This window comes from Chiloscyllium plagiosum, unplaced genomic scaffold, assembly GCF_037043375.1.
Source record: "Chiloscyllium plagiosum isolate Xiang-an unplaced genomic scaffold, Cpla_swu_hap1 HiC_scaffold_31, whole genome shotgun sequence".
In the NCBI taxonomy this organism is placed as follows: Eukaryota; Metazoa; Chordata; class Chondrichthyes; order Orectolobiformes; family Hemiscylliidae; genus Chiloscyllium; species Chiloscyllium plagiosum.
Genome location: NW_028270169.1, coordinates 59,201,335 through 59,228,867, shown reverse-complemented (window position 1 = coordinate 59,228,867; position 27,533 = coordinate 59,201,335).

Below are 27,533 nucleotides of genomic sequence, written 5' to 3'. Positions count from 1 at the left end.
TGTTCTGTATTCTCTGTTTTCAGTGTTTTCTGTGTTCACTGCTTTCTGTGTTCACTGTTCTCTCTGTTCACTATTCTCTGTGTTCACTGTTTTCTGTATTCACTGTTCTCAGTGTTTTCTCTGTGTACAGTATTCTCTGTGTTCACTGGTCTCAGTGTTCACTCTCTGCTCACTTTCTCTGTGTTCTCTGTACTCAGCGTTCACTCTGTGTTCACCGTCCTTTTATTTACTCTGTGTTCACTATTCTCTGTGGTCACTGTTCTCTGTGTTCACTGTTCTCTGTGTTCAGTGTTATCTGTTTTCTGTGTTCTCTGCGTTCACTGATTTCGGTGTTCACTGTTTTCTGTGTTCACTGTTCTCTGTGTTCACTATTCTCTGTGTTCAACCGATTTCTGTGTTCACTGTTCTCTGTGTTCACTGTTCTCTGTGTTCACTGTTCTCAGTGTTTACACCATGTTCACTGTTCTCTGTGTTCACTGTTCTCTGTGTTCACTTTGTGTTCACTTTCTCTGTGTTCTCTGTACTCAGCGTTCACTCTGTGTTCTCCGTCATTTTATTTACTCTGTATTCACTGTTCTCTGTGGTCACTGTTCTCTGTGTTCACTGTTCTCTGTGTTCAGTGTTATCTGTTTTCTGTGTTCTCTGTGTTCACTTATTTCGGTGTTCGCTGTTTTCTGTGTTCACTGTTCTCTGTGTTCACTATTCTCTGTGTTCAAACGATTTCTGTGTTCACTGTTCTCTGTGTTCACTGTTCTCTGTGTTCACTGTTCTCAGTGTTTACACTGTGTTCACTGTTCCCTGGGTTCACTGTTCTCAGTGTTCACTTTGTGTTCACTTTCTCTGTGTTCACTGTACTCAGTGTTCACTTTGTGTTCACTCTGTGTTCAGTGTTCTCAGAGTTCACTGTTCTCTATGTTCACTTTTCTCTGTGTTCAGTGTTCTCTATTTTCAGTGTTCTCTGTGTTCACTGTTTTCTGTGTTCACTGTTCTCTGTGTTCAATGTTCTCTGTGTTCAGTGTTGTCTGTTTTCAGTGTTCTCTGTGTTCACTGTTTTCTGTGTTCACTCTGTGTTCACTTTCTCTGTCTTCACTGTAATGAGTGTTGACTCTGTGTTTACCGTTCTCTTTGTTCACTCTGTGTTCACAGTTCTCGGTGTTCACTGTTCTCAGTGTTCACTTTGTGTTCACTTTCTCTGTGGTCACTGTAGTCAGTGATCACTCTGTGTTCAATGTGTGTTCAGTGTTCTCTGAGTTCACTGTTCTCTGTGTTCACTATTCTCTGTATTCACTGTTCTCATGGTTCACTGTTCTCTCTTTTCACTGTTCTCTCAGTTTAGTGCTCCCGTTGTTCTCCGTTCTATTTGTTCACTGTTGTCTGTGTTCACTGTTGTCTGTGTTCACTGTTCTCTGTGTTCACTGTTCTCAGTGTTTACTCTGTGTTCACTGATCTCTGTTTTCTCTCTTCTCAGTGTTCACTGCGTGTTCATTGTTCTGCATGTTCACTGTTCTCTGTGTTCAGTGTTGTCTGTGTTCTCTGTTCTCAGTGTTCACTCTATGTTCACTTTCTCTGTGTTCACTGTACTCAGTGTTCAATCTGTGTTCACCGATCTCTTTGTTCACTGTGTTTTCACTGTTCTCTGTGTTCAGTGTTCTCTGTGTTCAGTGTTCTCTCTTTTCAGTGTTCTCTGTGTTCACATTTTGTCTGTGTTCACTGTTTTCTGTGTTCACTGTTCTCTTTGTTCAGTGTTGTCTGTGTTCACTGTTCTCTTTGTTCGCTGTTCTCTGTGTTCAGACTTCTCTGATACCACTGTTCTTTGTGTTCACTGTTCTCTGTGTTCAGTGTTCTCTGTTTTCAGTGTTTCCTATGTTCTCTGTTCTCTGTGTTCAGTATTCTCTGTGTTCACTGTAATCAATGTTGACTCTGTGTTCACCGTGCTATTTTTTCACTCTGTGTTCAGTGCTCTCTGTGTTCACTGTTCTCTGTGTTCACTGTTCTCAGTGTTTACACTGTGTTCACTGTTCTCTGTGTTCACTGTTCTCAGTGTTCACTTTGTGTTCACTTTCTCTGTGTTCACTGTATTCAGTGTTCACTTTGTGTTCACTCTGTGTTCACTCTTCTCTGTGTTCAGTGTTCTCTGAGTTCACTGTTCTCTGTGTTCACTGTTCTCTGTGTTCAGTGTTCTCTGTTTTCAGTGTTCTCTGTTTTCAGTGTTCTCTGTGTTCACTGTTTTCTGTGTTCACTGTTCTCTTTGTTCACTCTTCTCTGTGTTCACTGTTCTCTCTGTTCACTGTTCTCTGTGTTCACTCTTCTCTTTGTTCAGTGTTGTCTGTTTTCACTGTTCTCTGTGTTCGATGTTCTCTGTGTTCACTGTTCTCTGTGTTCAGTGTTCTCTGTTTTCAGTGTTCTCTGTGTTCACTGTTTGCTGTGTTCACTGTTGTCTGTGTTCACTGTTGTCTGTGTTTTTGTTCTCTGTGTTCAGTGTTCGCTGTGTTCTCTGTTCTCTGTGTTCACTGTTCTCTGTGTTCAGTATTCTCTGTGTGCACTGTTCTGTGTGTTCACTTTTCTCTGTGTTCTGTGTTCTCTGTTTTCACTGTTCTCTGTGTTCACTGTTCTCAGTGTTTTCTCTGTGTACAGTGTTCTCTGTGTTCACTGGTCTCAGTGTTCACTCTCTGTTCACTTTCTCTGTGTTCTCTGTACTCAGTGTTCACTCTGTGATCACCTTCCTTTAATTTACTCTGTATTCACTGTTGTCTGTGGTCACTGTTCTCTGTGTTCACTGTTCTCTGTGTTCAGTGTTATCTGTTTTCAGTCTTCTCTGTTCACTGATTTTGGTGTTTTCTGTGTTCACTATTCTCTGTGATCACAGATTTCTGTGTTCACTGTTCTCTGTGTTCACTGTTCTCAGTGTTTACACTGTGTTCACTGTTCTCTGTGTTCATTGTTCTCAGTGTTCACTTTTGTTCACTTTCTCTGTGTTCACTGTACTCAGTGTTCTCTTTGTGTTCACTCTGTGTTCAGTGTTCTCTGAGTTCACTGTTCTCTGTGTTCACTTTTCTCTGTGTTCAGTGTTCTCTGTTTTCAGTGTTCTCTGTGTTCACTGTTCTCTGTGTTCAGTGTTCTCTAGTTTCAGTGTTGTCTGTTTTCAGTGTTCTCCGTGTTCACTATTCTCTGTGTTCACAGTTTTCTGTATTAACTGTTCTCTGTGTTCACTGTTCTCTGTTTTCACTGTTCTCAGTGTTTTCTCTGTGTACAGTGTCTTCTGTGTTCACTGGTCTTAGTGTTCACTCTCTGTTCACTTTCTCTGTGTTCACTGTACTCAGTGTTCACTCTGTGTTCACCGTCCTTTTTTTACGCTGTGTTCAGTGTTCCCTGTGTTCACTGTTCTCTGTTTTCACTGTTCTCTGGGTCACTGTTCTCAGTGTTCACTGTTTTCTGTGTTCACTGTTCTCTGGTTCACTATTCTCTGTGTTTACTGTTTTCTGTGTTCACTCTTCTCCGTGTGCAGTGTTCTCTGTTTTCAGGGTGCTCTGAGTTCATTGTTTTTTGTGTTCACTGTTCTCTGTGTTCACTATTCTCTGTATTCACTGTTCTCATTGTTCAGTGCTCCCTGTGTTCTCCGTTCTCTGTGTTCACTGTTCTCTGTGTTCAGTATTCTCTGTGTTCACTGTTCTGTGTGTTCACTGTTCTCTATGTTCTGTGTTCTCTGTTTTCAGTGTTTTCTGTGTTCACTGCTTTCTGTTTTCACTCTTCGCTGTGTTCACTATTCTCTGTGTTCACTGTTTTCTGTATTCACTGTTCTCTGTGTTCACTGTTCTCTGTGTTCACTGTTCTCAGTGTTTACTCTGCGTACAGTGTTCTCTGTGTTCACTGGTCTCAGTGTTCACTCTCTGTTCACTTTCTCTGTGTTCACTGTACTCAGTGTTCACTGTTCTCTTTGTTCACTATTCTCTGTGTTCTGTGTTCTCTTTGTTCACTGTTCTCTGTGTTCACTATTCTCTTTGTTCAGTGTTGTCTGTTTCCACTGTTCTCTGTGTTCGCTGTTCTCTGGGTTCACTCTTCTCTGTGTCAGTGTTCTCTGTTTTCAGTGTTCTCTGTGTTCACTGTTTCCTGTGTTCACTGTTGTCTGTGTTCACTGTTGTCTGTGTTTTTGTTCTCTGTTTTCAGTGTTCGCTGTGTTCTCTGTTCTCTGTGTTCAGTATTCTCTGTGTTCACTGTTCTGTGTGTTCACTGTTCTCTGTGTTCTGTATTCTCTGTTTTCAGTGTTTTCTGTGTTCACTGCTTTCTGTGTTCACTGTTCTCTCTGTTCACTATTCTCTGTGTTCACTGTTTTCTGTATTCACTGTTCTCAGTGTTTTCTCTGTGTACAGTATTCTCTGTGTTCACTGGTCTCAGTGTTCACTCTCTGCTCACTTTCTCTGTGTTCTCTGTACTCAGCGTTCACTCTGTGTTCACCGTCCTTTTATTTACTCTGTGTTCACTATTCTCTGTGGTCACTGTTCTCTGTGTTCACTGTTCTCTGTGTTCAGTGTTATCTGTTTTCTGTGTTCTCTGCGTTCACTGATTTCGGTGTTCACTGTTTTCTGTGTTCACTGTTCTCTGTGTTCACTATTCTCTGTGTTCAACCGATTTCTGTGTTCACTGTTCTCTGTGTTCACTGTTCTCTGTGTTCACTGTTCTCAGTGTTTACACCATGTTCACTGTTCTCTGTGTTCACTGTTCTCTGTGTTCACTTTGTGTTCACTTTCTCTGTGTTCTCTGTACTCAGCGTTCACTCTGTGTTCTCCGTCATTTTATTTACTCTGTATTCACTGTTCTCTGTGGTCACTGTTCTCTGTGTTCACTGTTCTCTGTGTTCAGTGTTATCTGTTTTCTGTGTTCTCTGTGTTCACTTATTTCGGTGTTCGCTGTTTTCTGTGTTCACTGTTCTCTGTGTTCACTATTCTCTGTGTTCAAACGATTTCTGTGTTCACTGTTCTCTGTGTTCACTGTTCTCTGTGTTCACTGTTCTCAGTGTTTACACTGTGTTCACTGTTCCCTGGGTTCACTGTTCTCAGTGTTCACTTTGTGTTCACTTTCTCTGTGTTCACTGTACTCAGTGTTCACTTTGTGTTCACTCTGTGTTCAGTGTTCTCAGAGTTCACTGTTCTCTATGTTCACTTTTCTCTGTGTTCAGTGTTCTCTATTTTCAGTGTTCTCTGTGTTCACTGTTTTCTGTGTTCACTGTTCTCTGTGTTCAATGTTCTCTGTGTTCAGTGTTGTCTGTTTTCAGTGTTCTCTGTGTTCACTGTTTTCTGTGTTCACTCTGTGTTCACTTTCTCTGTCTTCACTGTAATGAGTGTTGACTCTGTGTTTACCGTTCTCTTTGTTCACTCTGTGTTCACAGTTCTCGGTGTTCACTGTTCTCAGTGTTCACTTTGTGTTCACTTTCTCTGTGGTCACTGTAGTCAGTGATCACTCTGTGTTCAATGTGTGTTCAGTGTTCTCTGAGTTCACTGTTCTCTGTGTTCACTATTCTCTGTATTCACTGTTCTCATGGTTCACTGTTCTCTCTTTTCACTGTTCTCTCAGTTTAGTGCTCCCGTTGTTCTCCGTTCTATTTGTTCACTGTTGTCTGTGTTCACTGTTGTCTGTGTTCACTGTTCTCTGTGTTCACTGTTCTCAGTGTTTACTCTGTGTTCACTGATCTCTGTTTTCTCTCTTCTCAGTGTTCACTGCGTGTTCATTGTTCTGCATGTTCACTGTTCTCTGTGTTCAGTGTTGTCTGTGTTCTCTGTTCTCAGTGTTCACTCTATGTTCACTTTCTCTGTGTTCACTGTACTCAGTGTTCAATCTGTGTTCACCGATCTCTTTGTTCACTGTGTTTTCACTGTTCTCTGTGTTCAGTGTTCTCTGTGTTCAGTGTTCTCTCTTTTCAGTGTTCTCTGTGTTCACATTTTGTCTGTGTTCACTGTTTTCTGTGTTCACTGTTCTCTTTGTTCAGTGTTGTCTGTGTTCACTGTTCTCTTTGTTCGCTGTTCTCTGTGTTCAGACTTCTCTGATACCACTGTTCTTTGTGTTCACTGTTCTCTGTGTTCAGTGTTCTCTGTTTTCAGTGTTTCCTATGTTCTCTGTTCTCTGTGTTCAGTATTCTCTGTGTTCACTGTAATCAATGTTGACTCTGTGTTCACCGTGCTATTTTTTCACTCTGTGTTCAGTGCTCTCTGTGTTCACTGTTCTCTGTGTTCACTGTTCTCAGTGTTTACACTGTGTTCACTGTTCTCTGTGTTCACTGTTCTCAGTGTTCACTTTGTGTTCACTTTCTCTGTGTTCACTGTATTCAGTGTTCACTTTGTGTTCACTCTGTGTTCACTCTTCTCTGTGTTCAGTGTTCTCTGAGTTCACTGTTCTCTGTGTTCACTGTTCTCTGTGTTCAGTGTTCTCTGTTTTCAGTGTTCTCTGTTTTCAGTGTTCTCTGTGTTCACTGTTTTCTGTGTTCACTGTTCTCTTTGTTCACTCTTCTCTGTGTTCACTGTTCTCTCTGTTCACTGTTCTCTGTGTTCACTCTTCTCTTTGTTCAGTGTTGTCTGTTTTCACTGTTCTCTGTGTTCGATGTTCTCTGTGTTCACTGTTCTCTGTGTTCAGTGTTCTCTGTTTTCAGTGTTCTCTGTGTTCACTGTTTGCTGTGTTCACTGTTGTCTGTGTTCACTGTTGTCTGTGTTTTTGTTCTCTGTGTTCAGTGTTCGCTGTGTTCTCTGTTCTCTGTGTTCACTGTTCTCTGTGTTCAGTATTCTCTGTGTGCACTGTTCTGTGTGTTCACTTTTCTCTGTGTTCTGTGTTCTCTGTTTTCACTGTTCTCTGTGTTCACTGTTCTCAGTGTTTTCTCTGTGTACAGTGTTCTCTGTGTTCACTGGTCTCAGTGTTCACTCTCTGTTCACTTTCTCTGTGTTCTCTGTACTCAGTGTTCACTCTGTGATCACCTTCCTTTAATTTACTCTGTATTCACTGTTGTCTGTGGTCACTGTTCTCTGTGTTCACTGTTCTCTGTGTTCAGTGTTATCTGTTTTCAGTCTTCTCTGTTCACTGATTTTGGTGTTTTCTGTGTTCACTATTCTCTGTGATCACAGATTTCTGTGTTCACTGTTCTCTGTGTTCACTGTTCTCAGTGTTTACACTGTGTTCACTGTTCTCTGTGTTCATTGTTCTCAGTGTTCACTTTTGTTCACTTTCTCTGTGTTCACTGTACTCAGTGTTCTCTTTGTGTTCACTCTGTGTTCAGTGTTCTCTGAGTTCACTGTTCTCTGTGTTCACTTTTCTCTGTGTTCAGTGTTCTCTGTTTTCAGTGTTCTCTGTGTTCACTGTTCTCTGTGTTCAGTGTTCTCTAGTTTCAGTGTTGTCTGTTTTCAGTGTTCTCCGTGTTCACTATTCTCTGTGTTCACAGTTTTCTGTATTAACTGTTCTCTGTGTTCACTGTTCTCTGTTTTCACTGTTCTCAGTGTTTTCTCTGTGTACAGTGTCTTCTGTGTTCACTGGTCTTAGTGTTCACTCTCTGTTCACTTTCTCTGTGTTCACTGTACTCAGTGTTCACTCTGTGTTCACCGTCCTTTTTTTACGCTGTGTTCAGTGTTCCCTGTGTTCACTGTTCTCTGTTTTCACTGTTCTCTGGGTCACTGTTCTCAGTGTTCACTGTTTTCTGTGTTCACTGTTCTCTGGTTCACTATTCTCTGTGTTTACTGTTTTCTGTGTTCACTCTTCTCCGTGTGCAGTGTTCTCTGTTTTCAGGGTGCTCTGAGTTCATTGTTTTTTGTGTTCACTGTTCTCTGTGTTCACTATTCTCTGTATTCACTGTTCTCATTGTTCAGTGCTCCCTGTGTTCTCCGTTCTCTGTGTTCACTGTTCTCTGTGTTCAGTATTCTCTGTGTTCACTGTTCTGTGTGTTCACTGTTCTCTATGTTCTGTGTTCTCTGTTTTCAGTGTTTTCTGTGTTCACTGCTTTCTGTTTTCACTCTTCGCTGTGTTCACTATTCTCTGTGTTCACTGTTTTCTGTATTCACTGTTCTCTGTGTTCACTGTTCTCTGTGTTCACTGTTCTCAGTGTTTACTCTGCGTACAGTGTTCTCTGTGTTCACTGGTCTCAGTGTTCACTCTCTGTTCACTTTCTCTGTGTTCACTGTACTCAGTGTTCACTGTTCTCTTTGTTCACTATTCTCTGTGTTCTGTGTTCTCTTTGTTCACTGTTCTCTGTGTTCACTATTCTCTTTGTTCAGTGTTGTCTGTTTCCACTGTTCTCTGTGTTCGCTGTTCTCTGGGTTCACTCTTCTCTGTGTCAGTGTTCTCTGTTTTCAGTGTTCTCTGTGTTCACTGTTTCCTGTGTTCACTGTTGTCTGTGTTCACTGTTGTCTGTGTTTTTGTTCTCTGTTTTCAGTGTTCGCTGTGTTCTCTGTTCTCTGTGTTCAGTATTCTCTGTGTTCACTGTTCTGTGTGTTCACTGTTCTCTGTGTTCTGTATTCTCTGTTTTCAGTGTTTTCTGTGTTCACTGCTTTCTGTGTTCACTGTTCTCTCTGTTCACTATTCTCTGTGTTCACTGTTTTCTGTATTCACTGTTCTCAGTGTTTTCTCTGTGTACAGTATTCTCTGTGTTCACTGGTCTCAGTGTTCACTCTCTGCTCACTTTCTCTGTGTTCTCTGTACTCAGCGTTCACTCTGTGTTCACCGTCCTTTTATTTACTCTGTGTTCACTATTCTCTGTGGTCACTGTTCTCTGTGTTCACTGTTCTCTGTGTTCAGTGTTATCTGTTTTCTGTGTTCTCTGCGTTCACTGATTTCGGTGTTCACTGTTTTCTGTGTTCACTGTTCTCTGTGTTCACTATTCTCTGTGTTCAACCGATTTCTGTGTTCACTGTTCTCTGTGTTCACTGTTCTCTGTGTTCACTGTTCTCAGTGTTTACACCATGTTCACTGTTCTCTGTGTTCACTGTTCTCTGTGTTCACTTTGTGTTCACTTTCTCTGTGTTCACTGTACTCAGTGTTCACTTTGTGTTCACTCTGTGTTCAGTGTTCTCAGAGTTCACTGTTCTCCATGTTCACTTTTCTCTGTGTTCAGTGTTCTCTGTGTTCACTGTTCTCTGTGTTCACTGTTTTCTGTGTTCACTGTTCTCTGTGTTCACTGTTCTCTGTGTTCAGTGTTGTCTGTTTTCAGTGTTCTCTGTATTCACTGTTTTCTGTGTTCACTCTGTGTTCACTTTCTCTGTGTTCACTGTAATCAGTGTTGACTCTGTGTTCGCCGTTCTCTTTGTTCACTCAGTGTTCTGTGTTCTCTGTGTTCACTGTTCTCGGTGTTCACTGTTCTCAGTGTTCACTTTGTGTTCACTTTCTCTGTGTTCACTGTACTCAGTGTTCACTCTGTGTTCAATCTGTGTTCAGTGTTCTCTGTGTTCACTGTTCTCTGTATTCAGTGTTCTCTGTTTTCAGTGTTCTCTGTGTTCACTGTTCTCTGTGTTCACTGTTCTCTCTTTTCACTCTTGTCTGTGTTCACTGTTCTCTGTGTTCACTGTTCCGTGTGTTCTCTGTTCTCTGTGTTACTGTTGTCTGTGTTCACTGTTCTGCATGTTCACTGTTCTCTGAGTTCACTATTCTCTGTGTTCAGTGTTGTCTGTGTTCACTGTTCTCAGTGTTCACTCTATGTTCACTTTCTCTGTGTTCACTGTACTCAGTGTTCAATCTGTGTTCAGCGTTCTCGTTGTTCACTGTGTTTTCAGTGTTCTCTGGGTTCACTGTTCTCTGTGTTCACTGTTCTCTGAGTTCACTGTTCTCTGTGTTCAGTGTTCTCTGTGTTCACATTTTTTCTGTGTTCACTGTTTTCTGTGTTCACTGTTCTCTTTGTTCAGTGTTGTCTGTGTTCACTGTTCTCTTTGTTCGCTGTTCTCTGTGTTCAGTGTTCTCTGATACCACTGTTCTTTCTGTTCACTGTTCACTGTGTTCAGTGTTCTCTGTTTTCAGTGTTCCCTGTGTTCTCTGTTCTCTGTGTTCAGTATTCTCTGTGTTTACTGTTCTGTGTGTTCACTGTTCTCTGTGTTCTGTGTTCTCTGTTTTCAGTGTTTTCTGAGTTCACTGCTTTCTGTGTTCACTGTTCTCCGTGTTCACTATTCTCTGTGTTCACTGTTTTCTGTATTCACTATTCTCTGTGTTCACTGTTCTCTGTATTCACTGTTCTCAGTGTTTTCTCTGTGTACAGTTTTCTTTGTGTTCACTGGTCTCAGTGTTCACTCTCTGTTACTTTCTCTGTGTTCACTGTACTCAGTGTTCACTCTGTGTTCACCGTCCTTTTTTTCTCTGTGTTCACTCTTTTCTGTGTTCACTGTTCTCTTGTTCAATATTCTCTGTGTTCACTGTCTCTGTGTTCACTGTTCTCTCTTTTCACTGCTTTCTGTGTTCACTGTTCTCTGTGTTCACTGTTCCCTGTGTTCTCTGTTATCTGTGTTACTGTTGTCTGTGTTCACTGTTCTCTGTGTTCACTGTTCTCAGTGTTCACTTTGTGTTCACTTTCTCTGTGTTCACTGTACTCAGTGTTCACTTTGTGTTCACTCTGTGTTCAGTGTTCTCTGAGTTCACTGTTCTCTGAGTTCACTTTTCTCTGTGTTCAGTGTTCTCTGTTTTCAGTGTTCTCTGTGTTCACTGTTCTCTGTGTTCAGTGTTGTCTGTTTTCAGTGTTCTCTGTCTTCACTGTTTTCTGTGTTCACTCTGTGTTCACTTTCTCTGTGTTCACTGTAATCAGTGTTGACTCTGTGTTCACCGTTCTCTTTGTTCACTCAGTGTTCTGTGTTCTCTGTGTACACTGTTCTCGGTGTTCACTGTTCTCACTGTTCACCTTGTGTTCACTTTCTCTGTGTTCACTGTACTCAGTGTTCACTCTGTGTTCAATCTGTGTTCAGTGTTCTCTGAGTTCACTGTTCTCTGTGTTCACTGTTCTCTGTAATCAGAGTTCTCTGTTTTCAGTGTTCTCTGTGTTCACTGTTCTCTGTGTTCACTGTTCTCTCTTTTCACTTTTGTCTGTATTCACTGTTCCGTGTGTTCTTTCTTCTCTGTGTTACTGTTGTCTGTGTTCACTGTTCTGCGTGTTCACTGTTCTCTGAGTTCACTATTCTCTGTGTTCAGTGTTGTCTGTGTTCACTGTTCTCAGTGTTCACTCTATGTTCACTTTCTCTGTGTTCACTGTACTCAGTGTTCAATCTGTGTTCACCGTTCTCTTTGTTCACTGTGTTTTCACTGTTCTCTGTGTTCACTGTTCTCTGTGTTCACTGTTCTCTGAGTTCACTGTTCTCTGTGTTCAGTGTTCTCTGTTTTCAGTGTTCTCTGTGTTCACATTTTTTCTGTGTTCACTGTTTTCTATGTTCACTGTTCTCAGTGTTCACTCTTTTCTGTGTTCACTGTTCTCTTGTTCACTATTCTCTGTGTTCACTGTTCTCTGTTTTCAGTGTTCTCTGGGTCACTGTTCTCGGTGTTCACTCTTTTCTGTGTTCACTGTTCTCTTGTTCACTATTCTCTGTGTTCACTGTTTTCTGTATTCACTGTTCTCTGTGTTCACTATTCTCTATGTTCACTGTTCTCAGTGTTTACTCTGTGTCCAGTGTTCTCTGTGTTCACTGGTCTCAGTGTTCACTCTCTGTTCACTTTCTCTGTGTTCACTGTACTCAGTGCTCACTCTGTGTTCACCGTCCTTTTTTTACTCTGTTTTCAGTGTTCTCTGGGTCACTGTTCTCAGTGTTCAGTGTTCTCTGTTTTCAGTGTTCTCTGTGTTCACTGTTCTCATGGTTCACTGTTCTCTCTTTTCACTGTTCTCTCAGTTTAGTGCTCCCTTTGTTCTGCGTTCTCTTTGTTCACTGTTCTCTGTGTTCACTGTTCTCTCTGTTCACTGTTCTCCCTGTTCATTTTTGTCTGTGTTCACTGTTCTCTGTGTTCAGTGTTCCTTGTGTTCTCTGTTCTCTGTGTTCACAGATCTCTGTGTTCAGTGTTGTCTGGGTTCACTGTTCTCTGTGTTCACCGTTTTCAGTGTTCTCTATGTTCACTGTTTTCTGTGGTCACTGTTTTCTGTGTTCACTGTTCTCTGTGTTCACTATTCTCTGTGTTCACTGTTTTCTGTGTTCACTGTTCTCTCTGTTCACTGTTCCCTGTTTTCACTGTTCTCAGTGTTTACTCTGTGTTCACTGATCTGTGTTTTCACTCTTCTCAGTGTTCACTGTGTGTACACTTTTTCTGTGTTCACTGTACTCAGTGTTCACTCTGTGTTCACTTTGTGTTAACTCTTCTCTGTGTTCACTGTTCTCTGTGTTCAGTGTTCTCTGTTTTAAGTGTTCTCTGTGTTTACTGTTTTCTGTGTTCACTGTTTTCTTTGTTCACTGTTCTCTTGTTCACTATTCTCTGTGTTCACTGTTTTCTGTATTCACTGTTCTCATGGTTCACTGTTCTCTCTTTTCACTGTTTTCTCTGTTCAGTGCTCCCTGTGTTCTTCGTTCTCTGTGTTTACTGTTCTCTGTGTTCACTGTTCTCTGTGTTCAATGTTCTCTGTGTTCAGTGTTCTCTGTGTTCTCTGTTCTCTGTGTGCACTGTTCTCTGTGTGCACTGTTCTCTGTGTTCAGTATTCTCTGTGTTCACTGTTCTCTGTGTTCTGTGTTCTCTGTTTTCAGTGTTTTCTGTGTTCACTGCTTTCTGTGTTCACTGTTCTCTGTGTTCACTATTCTCTGTGTTCACTCTTTTCTGTATTCACTGTTCTCCGTGTTCACTGATCTCTTGTTCACTATTCTCTGTGTTCACTGTTTTCTGTGTTCACTCTTCTCTGTGTTCAGTGTTCTCTGTGTTCAGTGTTCTCTGTGTTCTCTGTTCTCTGTGTGCACTGTTCTCTGTGTTCAGTATTCTCTGTGTTCACTTTTCTGTGTGTTCACTGTTCTCTGTGTTCTGTGTTATCTGTTTTCAGTGTTTTCTGTGTTCACTGTTCTCTGTGTTCACTGTTCTCTGTGTTCACTATTCTCTGTGTTCACTCTTTTCTGTATTCACTGTTCTCCGTGTTCACTGTTCTCTTGTTCACTATTCTCTGTGTTCACTGTTTTGTGTGTTCACTCTTCTCTGTGTTCACTGTTCTCTGTATTCACTGTTCTCATGGTTCACTGTTCTCTCTATTCACTTTTCTCTAAGTTTAGTGCTCCCTGTGTTCTCCGTTCTCTGTGTTCACTGTTCTCTGTGTTCACTGTTCTCTGTGTTCACTGTTCTCAGCGTTCACTGTTGTCTGTGCTCACTGTTCTCTGTGTTCAGTGTTCCCTGTGTTCTCTGTTCTCTGTGTTCCCAGATCTCTGTGTTCAGTGTTGTCTGTGTTCAATGTTCTCTGTGTTTACTCTTCTCTGTGGTCTATGTTTTCAGTGTTCTCCATGTTCACTGTTTTCTGTGTTCACTGTTTTCAGTGTTCACTGTTCTCTGTGTTCACTATTCTCTGTGTTCACTGTTTTCTGTGTTCACTATCTCTGTGTTCACTGTTCTCTGTGCTCACTGTTCTCTGTGTTCACTGTTCTCTGTGTTCAGTGTTATCTGTTTTCAGTGTTCTCTGTTCACTGATTTCGGTGTTCACTGTTTTCTGTGTTCACTATTCTCTGTGATCACCGATTTCTGTGTTCACTCTTCTCTGTGTTCACTGTTCTCTGTGTTCACTGTTCTCAGTGTTTACACTGATTTCACTGTTCTCTGTGTTCACTGTTCTCTGTGTTCACTGTTCGCTGTGTTCACTATTCTCTGTGTTCAATGTTTTCTGTATTCACTGTTCTCTGTGTACAGTGTTTTCTGTGTTCACTGTACTCAGTGTTCACTCTGTGTACACCGTCCTTTCTTTACTTTGTTTTCAGTGTTCTCTGGTCACTGATCTCAGTGTTCACTGTTTTCTGTGTTCACTGTTCTCTTGTTCACTATTCTCTGTGTTCAGTGTTCTCTGTTTTCAGTGTTCTCTGGGTCACTGTTCTCAGTGTTCACTCTTTTCTGTGTTCACTGTTCTCTTGTTCGCTATTCTCTGTGTTCACTGTTTTCTGTGTTCACTGTTCTCTGTGTTCAGTGTTCTCTGTTTTCAGTGTTCTCTGTGTTCACTGTTTTTTGTGTTCACTGTTCTCTGTGTTCACTATTCTCTGTATTCACTATTCTCATGGTTCACTGTTCTCTCTTTTCACTGTTCTCTCTTTTCACTGTTCTCTCTGTTCAGTGCTCCCTGTGTTCTCCTTTCTCTGTGTTCACTGCTTTCTGTGTTCACTGTTCTCTGTGTTCACTATTCTCTGTGTTCACTCTTCTCAGTGTTTTCTCTGTGCACAGTGTTCTCTGTGTTCACTGGTCTCAGTGTTCACTCTCTGTTCGCTTTCTCTGTGTTCTCTGTCCTCAGTGTTCACTCTGTGTTCACCGTCCTTTCTTTACTCTGTTTTCAGTGTTCTCTGGTCACTGATCTCAGTGTTCACTGTTTTCTGTGTTCACTGTTCTCTGTGTTCACTATTCTCTGTGTTCACTGTTTTCTGTGTTCTCTATCTCTGTGTTCACTGTTCTCTGTGCTCACTGTTCTCTGTGTTCACTGTTCTCTGTGTTCAGTGTTATCTGTTTTCAGTGTTCTCTGTTCACTGATTTCGGTGTTCACTGTTTTCTGTGTTCACTATTCTCTGTGATCACCGATTTCTGTGTTCACTCTCTGTTCACTTTCTCTGTGTTCACTGTACTCAGTGCTCACTCTGTGTTCACCGTCCTTTTTTTACTCTGTTTTCAGTGTTCTCTGGGTCACTGTTCTAAGTGTTCAGTGTTCTCTGTTTTCAGTGTTCTCTGTGTTCACTGTTTTTTGTGTTCACTGTTCTCTGTGTTCACTATTCTCTGTATTCACTGTTCTCATGGTTCACTGTTCTCTCTTTTCACTGTTCTCTCAGTTTAGTGCTCCCTTTGTTCTGCGTTCTCTTTGTTCACTGTTCTCTGTGTTCACTGTTCTCTCTGTTCACTGTTCTCTCTGTTCACTTTTGTCTGTGTTCACTGTTCTCTGTGTTCAGTGTTCCTTGTGTTCTCTGTTCTCTGTGTTCACAGATCTCTGTGTTCAGTGTTGTCTGGGTTCACTGTTCTCTGTGTTCACGCTTCTCTGTGTTCTCCGTTTTCAGTGTTCTCTATGTTCACTGTTTTCTGTGTTCACTGTTTTCTGTGTTCACTGTTCTATGTGTTCACTATTCTCTGTGTTCACTGTTTTCTGTGTTCACTGTTCTCTGTGTTCACTGTTCTCTGTTTTCACTGTTCTCAGTGTTTACTCTGTGTTCACTGATCTGTGTTTTCACTCTTCTCAGTGTTCACTGTGTGTACACTTTTTCTGTGTTCACTGTACTCAGTGTTCACTCTGTGTTCACTTTGTGTTAACTCTTCTCTGTGTTCAGTGTTCTCTGAGTTCACTGTTCTCTGTATTCACTGTTCTCTGTGTTCAGTGTTCTCTGTTTTAAGTGTTCTCTGTGTTTACTGTTTTCTGTGTTCACTGTTTTCTTTGTTCACTGTTCTCTTGTTCACTATTCTCTGAGTTCACTGTTTTCTGTATTCACTGTTCTCATGGTTCACTGTTCTCTCTTTTCACTGTTTTCTCTGTTCAGTGCTCCCTGTGTTCTTCGTTCTCTGTGTTCACTGTTTTCTGTGTTCTCTATCTCTGTGTTCACTGTTCTCTGTGCTCACTGTTCTCTGTGTTCACTGTTCTCTGTGTTCTGTGTTATCTGTTTTCAGTGTTTTCTGTGTTCACTGCTTTCTGTGTTCACTGTTCTCTGTGTTCACTATTCTCTGTGTTCACTCTTTTCTGTATTCACTGTTCTCCGTGTTCACTGTTCTCTTGTTCACTATTCTCTGTGTTCACTGTTTTCTGTGTTCACTCTTCACTGTGTTCAGTGTTCTCTGTTTTCAGTGTTCTCTGTGTTCACTGTTTTTTTGTGTTCACTGTTCTCTGTGTTCACTATTCTCTGTATTCACTGTTCTCATGGTTCACTGTTCTCTCTATTCACTTTTCTCTCAGTTTAGTGCTCCCTGTGTTCTCCGTTCTCTGTGTTCACTGTTCTCTGTGTTCACTGTTCTCTGTGTTCACTGTTCTCAGCGTTCACTGTTGTCTGTGCTCACTGTTCTCTGTGTTCAGTGTTCCCTGTGTTCTCTGTTCTCCGTGTTCCCAGATCTCTGTGTTCAGTGTTGTCTGTGTTCAATGTTCTCTGTGTTTGCTCTTCTCTGTGTTCTATGTTTTCAGTGTTCTCCATGTTCACTGTTTTCTGTGTTCACTGTTTTCTGTGTTCACTGTTCTCTGTGTTCACTATTCTCTGTGTTCACTGTTTTCTGTATTCGCTATCTCTGTGTTCACTGTTCTTTGTGCTCACTGTTCTCTGTGTTCACTGTTCTCTGTGTTCAGTGTTATCTGTTTTCAGTGTTCTCTGTTCACTGATTTCGGTGTTCACTGTTTTCTGTGTTCACTATTCTCTGTGATCACCGATTTCTGTGTTCACTCTTCTCTGTGTTCACTGTTCTCTGTGTTCACTGTTCTCAGTGTTTACACTGAGTTCACTGTTCTCTGTGTTCACTGTTCTCTGTGTTCACTGTTCGCTGTGTTCACTATTCTCTGTGTTCACTGTTTTCTGTATTCACTGTTCTCTGTGTACAGTGTTCTCTGTGTTCACTCTTCTCTGTGTTCACTGTTCTCTGTGTTCACTGTTCTCAGAGTTTACACTGAGTTCACTGTTCTCTGTGTTCACTGTTCTCTGTGTTCACTGTTCGCTGTGTTCACTATTCTCTGTGTTCACTGTTTTCTGTATTCACTGTTCTCTGTGTACAGTGTTCTCTGTGTTCACTCTTCTCTGTGTTCACTGTTCTCTGTGTTCACTGTTCTCAGTGTTTACACTGAGTTCACTGTTCTCTGTGTTCAGTGTTCTCTGTTTTCACTGTTCGCTGTGTTCACTATTCTCTGTGTTCACTGTTTTCTGTATTCACTGTTCTCTGTGTACAGTGTTCTCTGTGTTCACTGTTCCCTGAGTTCACTGTTCTCTGTGTTCAGTGTTCTCTGTTTTCAGTGTTCTCTGTATTCACTGTTCTCTGTGTTCACTTTGTGTTCACTTTCTCTGTGTTCACTGTACTCAGTGTTCACTTTGTGTTCACTCTGTGTTCAGTTCTCTGAGTTCACTTTTCTCTGTGTTCAGTGTTCTCTGTTTTCAGTGTCCTTTGGGTTCACTATTTTTTGTGTTCAGTGTTCTCTGAGTTCACTGTTCTCTGTGTTCAGTGTTCTCTGTTTTCAGTGTTCTCTGTGTTCACATTTTTTCTGTGTTCACTGTTTTCTGTGTTCATTGTTCTCTTTGTTCAGTGTTGTCTGTGTTCACTGTTCTCTTTGTTCGCTGTGCTCTGTGTTCAGTGTTCTCTGAGTCCACTGTTCTTTGTGTTCACTGTTCTCTGTGTTCAGTGTTCTCTGTTTTCAGTGTTCGCTGTGTTCTCTGTGTTCACTGTTCTCTGTGTTCAGTATTCTCTGTGTTCACTTTTCTGTGTGTTCACTGTTCTCTGTGTTCTGTGTTCTCTGTTTTCAGTGTTTTCTGTGTTCACTGCTTTCTGTGTTCACTGTTCTCTGTTTTCACTATTCTCTGTGTTCACTGTTTTCTGTATTCACTGTTCTCTGTGTTCACTGTTCTCTGTGTTCACTGTTCTCAGTGTTTTCTCTGTGTACAGTATTCTCTGTGTTCACTGGTCTCAGTGTTCACTCTCTGTTACTTTCTCTGTGTTCACTGTTCTCTGTTTTCAGTGTTCTCTGGGTCACTGTTCTCAGTGTTCACTGTTTTCTGTGTTCACTGTTCTCTGTGTTCAGTGTTCTCTGTTTTCAGTGTTCTCTGTGTTCACTGTTTTTTGTGTTCACTGTTCTCTGTGTTCACTATTCTCTGTATTCACTATTCTCATGGTTCACTGTTCTCTCTTTTCACTGTTCTCTCTTTTCACTGTTCTCTCTGTTCAGAGCTCCCTGTGTTCTCCTTTCTCTGTGTTCACTGCTTTCTGTGTTCACTGTTCTCTGTGTTCACTATTCTCTGTGTTCACTCTTCTCAGTGTTTTCTCTGTGCACAGTGTTCTCTGTGTTCACTGGTCTCAGTGTTCACTCTCTGTTCGCTTTCTCTGTGTTCTCTGTCCTCAGTGTTCACTCTGTGTTCACCGTCCTTTCTTTACTCTGTTTTCAGTGTTCTCTGGTCACTGATCTCAGTGTTCACTGTTTTCTGTGTTCACTGTTCTCTGTGTTCACTATTCTCTGTGTTCACTGTTTTCTGTGTTCTCTATCTCTGTGTTCACTGTTCTCTGTGCTCACTGTTCTCTGTGTTCACTGTTCTCTGTGTTCAGTGTTATCTGTTTTCAGTGTTCTCTGTTCACTGATTTCGGTGTTCACTGTTTTCTGTGTTCACTATTCTCTGTGATCACCGATTTCTGTGTTCACTCTCTGTTCACTTTCTCTGTGTTCACTGTACTCAGTGCTCACTCTGTGTTCACCGTCCTTTTTTTACTCTGTTTTCAGTGTTCTCTGGGTCACTGTTCTAAGTGTTCAGTGTTCTCTGTTTTCAGTGTTCTCTGTGTTCACTGTTTTTTGTGTTCACTGTTCTCTGTGTTCACTATTCTCTGTATTCACTGTTCTCATGGTTCACTGTTCTCTCTTTTCACTGTTCTCTCAGTTTAGTGCTCCCTTTGTTCTGCGTTCTCTTTGTTCACTGTTCTCTGTGTTCACTGTTCTCTCTGTTCACTGTTCTCTCTGTTCACTTTTGTCTGTGTTCACTGTTCTCTGTGTTCAGTGTTCCTTGTGTTCTCTGTTCTCTGTGTTCACAGATCTCTGTGTTCAGTGTTGTCTGGGTTCACTGTTCTCTGTGTTCACGCTTCTCTGTGTTCTCCGTTTTCAGTGTTCTCTATGTTCACTGTTTTCTGTGTTCACTGTTTTCTGTGTTCACTGTTCTCTGTGTTCACTATTCTCTGTGTTCACTGTTTTCTGTGTTCACTGTTCTCTGTGTTCACTGTTCTCTGTTTTCACTGTTCTCAGTGTTTACTCTGTGTTCACTGATCTGTGTTTTCACTCTTCTCAGTGTTCACTGTGTGTACACTTTTTCTGTGTTCACTGTACTCAGTGTTCACTCTGTGTTCACTTTGTGTTAACTCTTCTCTGTGTTCAGTGTTCTCTGAGTTCACTGTTCTCTGTATTCACTGTTCTCTGTGTTCAGTGTTCTCTGTTTTAAGTGTTCTCTGTGTTTACTGTTTTCTGTGTTCACTGTTTTCTTTGTTCACTGTTCTCTTGTTCACTATTCTCTGAGTTCACTGTTTTCTGTATTCACTGTTCTCATGGTTCACTGTTCTCTCTTTTCACTGTTTTCTCTGTTCAGTGCTCCCTGTGTTCTTCGTTCTCTGTGTTTACTGTTCTCTGTGTTCACTGTTCTCTGTGTGCACTGTTCTCTGTGTTCAGTATTCTCTGTGTTCACTGTTCTCTGTGTTCTGTGTTATCTGTTTTCAGTGTTTTCTGTGTTCACTGCTTTCTGTGTTCACTGTTCTCTGTGTTCACTATTCTCTGTGTTCACTCTTTGCTGTATTCACTGTTCTCCGTGTTCACTGTTCTCTTGTTCACTATTCTCTGTGTTCACTGTTTTCTGTGTTCACTCTTCACTGTGTTCAGTGTTCTCTGTTTTCAGTGTTCTCTGTGTTCACTGTTTTTTTGTGTTCACTGTTCTCTGTGTTCACTATTCTCTGTATTCACTGTTCTCATGGTTCACTGTTCTCTCTATTCACTTTTCTCTCAGTTTAGTGCTCCCTGTGTTCTCCGTTCTCTGTGTTCACTGTTCTCTGTGTTCACTGTTCTCTGTGTTCACTGTTCTCAGCGTTCACTGTTGTCTGTGCTCACTGTTCTCTGTGTTCAGTGTTCCCTGTGTTCTCTGTTCTCTGTGTTCCCAGATCTCTGTGTTCAGTGTTGTCTGTGTTCAATGTTCTCTGTGTTTGCTCTTATCTGTGTTCTATGTTTTCAGTGTTCTCCATGTTCACTGTTTTCTGTGTTCACTGTTTTCTGTGTTCACTGTTCTCTGTGTTCACTATTCTCTGTGTTCACTGTTTTCTGTATTCACTATCTCTGTGTTCACTGTTCTCTGTGCTCACTGTTCTCTGTGTTCACTGTTCTCTGTGTTCAGTGTTATCTGTTTTCAGTGTTCTCTGTTCACTGATTTCGGTGTTCACTGTATTCTGTGTTCACTATTCTCTGTGATCACCGATTTCTGTGTTCACTCTTCTCTGTGTTCACTGTTCTCTGTGTTCACTGTTCTCAGTGTTTACACTGAGTTCACTGTTCTCTGTGTTCACTGTTCTCTGTGTTCACTGTTCGCTGTGTTCACTATTCTCTGTGTTCACTGTTTTCTGTATTCACTGTTCTCTGTGTACAGTGTTCTCTGTGTTCACTCTTCTCTGTGTTCACTGTTCTCTGTGTTCACTGTTCTCAGTGTTTACACTGAGTTCACTGTTCTCTGTGTTCACTGTTCTCTGTGTTCACTGTTCGCTGTGTTCACTATTCTCTGTGTTCACTGTTTTCTGTATTCACTGTTCTCTGTGTACAGTGTTCTCTGTGTTCACTGTTCCCTGAGTTCACTGTTCTCTGTGTTCAGTGTTCTCTGTTTTCAGTGTTCTCTGTATTCACTGTTCTCTGTGTTCACTTTGTGTTCACTTTCTCTGTGTTCACTGTACTCAGTGTTCACTTTGTGTTCACTCTGTGTTCAGTTCTCTGAGTTCACTTTTCTCTGTGTTCAGTGTTCTCTGTTTTCAGTGTCCTTTGGGTTCACTATTTTTTGTGTTCAGTGTTCTCTGAGTTCACTGTTCTCTGTGTTCAGTGTTCTCTGTTTTCAGTGTTCTCTGTGTTCACATTTTTTCTGTGTTCACTGTTTTCTGTGTTCATTGTTCTCTTTGTTCAGTGTTGTCTGTGTTCACTGTTCTCTTTGTTCGCTGTGCTCTGTGTTCAGTGTTCTCTGAGTCCACTGTTCTTTGTGTTCACTGTTCTCTGTGTTCAGTGTTCTCTGTTTTCAGTGTTCGCTGTGTTCTCTGTGTTCACTGTTCTCTGTGTTCAGTATTCTCTGTGTTCACTTTTCTGTGTGTTCACTGTTCTCTGTGTTCTGTGTTCTCTGTTTTCAGTGTTTTCTGTGTTCACTGCTTTCTGTGTTCACTGTTCTCTGTTTTCACTATTCTCTGTGTTCACTGTTTTCTGTATTCACTGTTCTCTGTGTTCACTGTTCTCTGTGTTCACTGTTCTCAGTGTTTTCTCTGTGTACAGTATTCTCTGTGTTCACTGGTCTCAGTGTTCACTCTCTGTTACTTTCTCTGTGTTCACTGTTCTCTGTTTTCAGTGTTCTCTGGGTCACTGTTCTCAGTGTTCACTGTTTTCTGTATTCACTGTTCTCATGGTTCACTGTTCTCTCTTTTCACTGTTTTCTCTGTTCAGTGCTCCCTGTGTTCTTCGTTCTCTGTGTTTACTGTTCTCTGTGTTCACTGTTCTCTGTGTTCAATGTTCTCTGTGTTCAGTGTTCTCTGTGTTCTCTGTTTTCTGTGTGCACTGTTCTCTGTGTGCACTGTTCTCTGTGATCAGTATTCTCTGTGTTCACTGTGCTATGTGTTCTGTGTTCTCTGTTTTCAGTGTTTTCTGTGTTCACTGCTTTCTGTGTTCACTGTTCTCTTGTTCACTATTCTCTGTGTTCACTGTTTTCTGTGTTCACTCTTCTCTGTGTTCAGTGTTCTCTGTGTTCAGTGTTCTCTGTGTTCTCTGTTCTCTGTGTGCACTGTTCTCTGTGTTCAGTATTCTCTGTGTTCATTTTTCTGTGTGTTCACTGTTCTCTGTGTTCTGTGTTATCTGTTTTCAGTGTTTTCTGTGTTCACTGCTTTCTGTGTTCACTGTTCTCTGTGTTCACTATTCTCTGTGTTCACTCTTTTCTGTATTCACTGTTCTCTGTGTTCACTGTTCTCTTGTTCACTATTCTCTGTGTTCACTGTTTTGTGTGTTCACTCTTCTCTGTGTTCAGTGTTCTCTGTTTTCAGTGTTCTCTGTGTTCACTGTTTTTTGTGTTCACTGTTCTCTGTGTTCACTATTCTCTGTATTCATTGTTCTCATGGTTCACTGTTCTCTCTATTCACTTTTCTCTCAGTTTAGTGCTCCCTGTGTTCTCCGTTCTCTGTGTTCACTGTTCTCTGTGTTCACTGTTCTCTGTGTTCACTGTTCTCAGCGTTCACTGTTGTCTGTGCTCACTGTTCTCTGTGTTCAGTGTTCCCTGTGTTCTCTGTTCTCAGTGTTCCCAGATCTCTGTGTTCAGTGTTGTCTGTGTTCAATGTTCTCTGTGTTTACTCTTCTCTGTGGTCTATGTTTTCAGTGTTCTCCATGTTCACTGTTTTCTGTGTTCACTGTTTTCAGTGTTCACTGTTCTCTGTGTTCACTATTCTCTGTGTTCACTGTTTTCTGTGTTCACTATCTCTGTGTTCACTGTTCTCTGTGCTCACTGTTCTCTGTGTTCACTGTTCTCTGTGTTCAGTGTTATCTGTTTTCAGTGTTCTCTGTTCACTGATTTCGGTGTTCACTGTTTTCTGTGTTCACTATTCTCTGTGATAACCGATTTCTGTGTTCACTCTTCTCTGTGTTCACTGTTCTCTGTGTTCACTGTTCTCAGTGTTTACACTGAGTTCACTGTTCTCTGTGTTCACTGTTCTCTGTGCTCACTGTTCGCTGTGTTCACTATTCTCTGTGTTCACTGTTTTCTGTATTCACTGTTCTCTGTGTACAGTGTTTTCTGTGTTCACTGGTCTCAGTGTTCACTCTCTGTTCACTTTCTCTGTGTTCACTGTACTCAGTGTTCACTCTGTGTTCACCGTCCTTTCTTTACTCTGTTTTCAGTGTTCTCTGGTCACTGATCTCAGTGTTCACTGTTTTCTGTGTTCACTGTTCTCTTGTTCACTATTCTCTGTGTTCAGTGTTCTCTGTTTTCAGTGTTCTCTGGGTCACTGTTCTTAGTGTTCACTCTTTTCTGTGTTCACTGTCCTCTTGTTCGCTATTCTCTGTGTTCACTGTTTTCTGTGTTCACTGTTCTCTGTGTTCAGTGTTCTCTGTTTTCAGTGTTCTCTGTGTTCACTGTTTTTTGTGTTCACTGTTCTCTGTGTTCACTATTCTCTGTATTCACTATTCTCATGGTTCACTGTTCTCTCTTTTCACTGTTCTCTCTTTTCACTGTTCTCTCTGTTCAGTGCTCCCTGTGTTCTCCTTTCTCTGTGTTCACTGCTTTCTGTGTTCACTGTTCTCTGTGTTCACTATTCTCTGTGTTCACTCTTCTCAGTGTTTTCTCTGTGCACAGTGTTCTCTGTGTTCACTGGTCTCAGTGTTCACTCTCTGTTCGCTTTCTCTGTGTCCTCTGTACTCAGTGTTCACTCTGTGTTCATCGTCCTTTTATTTACTCTGTGTTCACTGTTCTCTGTGGTCACTGTTCTCTGTGTTCACTGTTCTCTGTGTTCAGTGTTATCTGTTTTCAGTGTTCTCTGTTCACTGATTTCGGTGTTCACTGTTTTCTGTGTTCACTATTCTCTGTGATCACCGATTTCTGTGTTCACTCGTCTCTGTGTTCACTGTTCTCTGTGTTCACTGTTTTCTGTGTTTACACTGTGTTCACTGTTCTCTGTGTTCACTGTTCTCAGTGTTCACTTTGTGTTCACTTTCACTGTGTTCACTGTACTCAGTGTTCTTTTTGTGTTCACTCTGTGTTCAGTGTTCTCTGAGTTCACTGTTCTCTGTGTTCACTTTTCTCTTTGTTCAGTGTTCTCTGTTTTCAGTGTTCTCTGTGTTCACTGTTTTCTGTGTTCACTGTTCTCTGTGTTCAGTGTTCTCTAGTTTCAGTGTTGTCTGTTTTCAGTGTTCTCTGTGTTCACTGTAATCAGTGTTGACTCTGTGTTCACCGTTCTCTTTGTTCACTCTGTGTTCTGTGTTCTCTGTGCTCACTGTTCTCGGTGTTCACTGTTCTCAGTGTTCACTTTGTGTTCAGTGTCCTCTGAGATCACTGTTCTCTGTGTTCACTGTTTTCTGTATTCAGTGTTCTCTGTTTTCAGTGTTCTCTGTGCTCACTGTTCTCTGTGTTCACTGTTCTCTCTTTTCACTGCTTTCTGTGTTCACTGTTCTCTGTGTTCACTGTTCCCTGTGTTCTCTGTTCTCTGTGTTACTGTTGTCTGTGTTCACTGTTCTCTGTGTTCACTGTTCTCAGTGTTCACTTTGTGTTCACTTTCTCTGTGTTCACTGTACTCAGTGTTCACTTTGTGTTCACTCTCTGTTCAGTGTTCTCTGAGTTGAATGTTCTCTGTGTTCACTTTTCTCTGTGTCAGTGTTCTCTGTTTTCTGTGTTCTCTGAGTTCACTGTTCTCTGTGTTCACTGTTCTCTGTGTTCAGTGTTGTCTGTTTTCAGTGTTCTCTGTGTTCACTGTTTTCTGTGTTCACTCTGTGTTCACTTTCTCTGTGTTCACTGTAATCAGTGTTGACTCTCTGTTCACTTTCTCTGTGTTCACTGAGCGTTCTGTGTTCTCTGTGTTCACTGTTCTCGGTGTTCACTGTTCTCAGTGTTCACTTTGTGTTCACTTTCTCTGTGTTCACTGTACTCAGTGTTCACTCTGCGTTCAATCTGTGTTCAGTGTTCTCTGAGTTCACTGTTCTCTGTGTTCTCTGTTCTCTGTATTCTGTGTTCTCTGTTTTCAGTGTTCTCTGTATTCACTGTTCTCTGTGTTCACTGTTCTCCCTTTTCACTGTTGTCTATGTTCACTGTTCTCTGTGTTCACTGTTCCGTGTGTTCTCTGTTCTCTGTATTACTGTTGTCTGTGTTCACTGTTCTGCATGTTCACTGTTCTCTGAGTTCACTATTCTCTGTGTTCATTGTTGTCTGTTTTCACTGTTCTCAGTGTTCACTCTATGTTCACTTTCTCTGTGTTCACTGTACTCAGTGTTCAATCTGTGTTCACCGTTCTCTTTGTTCACTGTGTTTTCATTGTTCTCTGTGTTCACTGTTCTCTGTGTTCACTGTTCCCTGAGTTCACTGTTCTCTGTGTTCAGTGTTCTCTGTTTTCAGTGTTCTCTGTGTTCACTGTTCTCTGTGTTCACTATTCTCTGTGTTCACTGTTTTCTGTATTCACTGTTCTCTGTGTTCACTGTTCTCTGTGTTCACTGTTCTCAGTGTTTTCTCTGTGTACAGTATTCTCTGTGTTCACTGGTCTCAGTGTTCACTCTCTGTTACTTTCTCTGTGTTCACTGTTCTCTGTTTTCAGTGTTCTCTGGGTCACTGTTCTCAGTGTTCACTGTTTTCTGTGTTCACTGTTCTCTTGTTCACTATTCTCTGTGTTCACTGTTTTCTGTGTTCACTGTTCTCTGTGTTCAGTGTTCTATGTTTTCAGTGTTCTCTGTGTTCACTATTTTTTGTGTTCACTGTTTAATGTGTTCACTATTCTCTGTATTCACTGTTCTCATGGTTCACTGTTCTCTCTTTTCACTGTTCTCTCTGTTCAGTGCTCCCTGTGTTCTCCATTCTCTGTGTTCACTGTTCTCTGTGTTCACTGTTCTCTGTTTTCAATGTTCTCTGTGTTCAGTGTTCTCTGTGTTCTCTGTTCTCTGTGTGCACTGTTCTCTGTGTTCAGTATTCTCTGTGTTCACTTTTCTGTGTGTTCACTGTTCTCTGTGTTCTGTGTTCTCTGTTTTCACTGTTTTCTGTGTTCACTGCTTTCTGTGTTCACTGTTCTCTGTGTTCACTATTCTCTGTGTTCACTCTTTTCTGTATTCACTGTTGTCCGTGTTCACTTTTCTCTTGTTCACTATTCTCTGTGTTCACTGTTTTCTGTGTTCACTCTTCTCTGTGTTCACTATTCTCTGTTTTCACTGTTCTCTGTGTTCACTGTTTTTTGTGTTCACTGTTCTCTGTGTTCACTAATCTCTGTATTCACTGTTCTCATGGTTCACTGTTCTCTCTATTCACCTTTCTCTCAGTTTAGTGCTCCCTGTGTTCTCCGTTCTCTGTGTTCACTGTTCTCTGTGTTCACTGTTCTCTGTGTTCACTGTTCTCAGCGTTCACTGTTGTCTGTGTTCACTGTTCTCTGTGTTCAGTGTTCCCTGTGTTCTCTGTTCTCTGTGTTCCCAGGTCTCTGTGTTCAGTGTTGTCTGTGTTCAATGTTGTCTCTGTTCACTCTTCTCTGTGTTCTCTGTTTTCAGTGTTCTCTATGTTCACTGTTTTCTGTGTTCACTGTTTTCTGTGTTCACTGTTCTCTGTGTTCACTATTCTCTGTGTTCACTGTTTTCTGTGTTCACTATCTCTGTGTTCACTGTTCTCTGTGCTCACTGTTCTGTGTGTTCACTGTTCTCTGTGTTCACTGTTCCCTGTGTTCTCTGTTCTCTGTGTTACTGTTGTCTGTGTTCACTGTTCTCTGTGTTCACTGTTCTCAGTGTTCACTTTGTGTTCACTTTCTCTGTGTTCACTGTACTCAGTGTTCACTTTGTGTTCACTCTCTGTTCAGTGTTCTCTGAGTTGAATGTTCTCTGTGTTCACTTTTCTCTGTGTCAGTGTTCTCTGTTTTCAGTGTTCTCTGAGTTCACTGTTCTCTGTGTTCACTGTTCTCTGTGTTCAGTGTTGTCTGTTTTCAGTGTTCTCTGTGTTCACTGTTTTCTGTGTTCACTCTGTGTTCACTTTCTCTGTGTTCACTGTAATCAGTGTTGACTCTGTGTTCGCCGTTCTCTGTGTTCACTGAGCGTTCTGTGTTCTCTGTGTTCACTGTTCTCGGTGTTCACTGTTCTCAGTGTTCACTTTGTGTTCACTTTCTCTGTGTTCACTGTACTCAGTGTTCACTCTGTGTTCAATCTGTGTTCAGTGTTCTCTGAGTTCACTGTTCTCTGTGTTCTCTGTTCTCTGTATTCAGTGTTCTCTGTTTTCAGTGTTCTCTGTATTCACTGTTCTCTGTGTTCACTGTTCTCCCTTTTCACTGTTGTCTATGTTCACTGTTCTCTGTGTTCACTGTTCCGTGTGTTCTCTGTTCTCTGTATTACTGTTGTCTGTGTTCACTGTTCTGCATGTTCACTGTTCTCTGAGTTCACTATTCTCTGTGTTCATTGTTGTCTGTTTTCACTGTTCTCAGTGTTCACTCTATGTTCACTTTCTCTGTGTTCACTGTACTCAGTGTTCAATCTGTGTTCACCGTTCTCTTTGTTCACTGTGTTTTCATTGTTCTCTGTGTTCACTGTTCTCTGTGTTCACTGTTCCCTGAGTTCACTGTTCTCTGTGTTCACTGTTCTCGGTGTTCACTGTTCTCAGTGTTCACTTTGTGTTCACTTTCTCTGTGTTCACTGTACTCAGTGTTCACTCTGTGTTCAATCTGTGTTCAGTGTTCTCTGAGTTCACTGTTCTCTGTGTTCTCTGTTCTCTGTATTCAGTGTTCTCTGTTTTCAGTGTTCTCTGTATTCACTGTTCTCTGTGTTCACTGTTCTCCCTTTTCACTGTTGTCTATGTTCACTGTTCTCTGTGTTC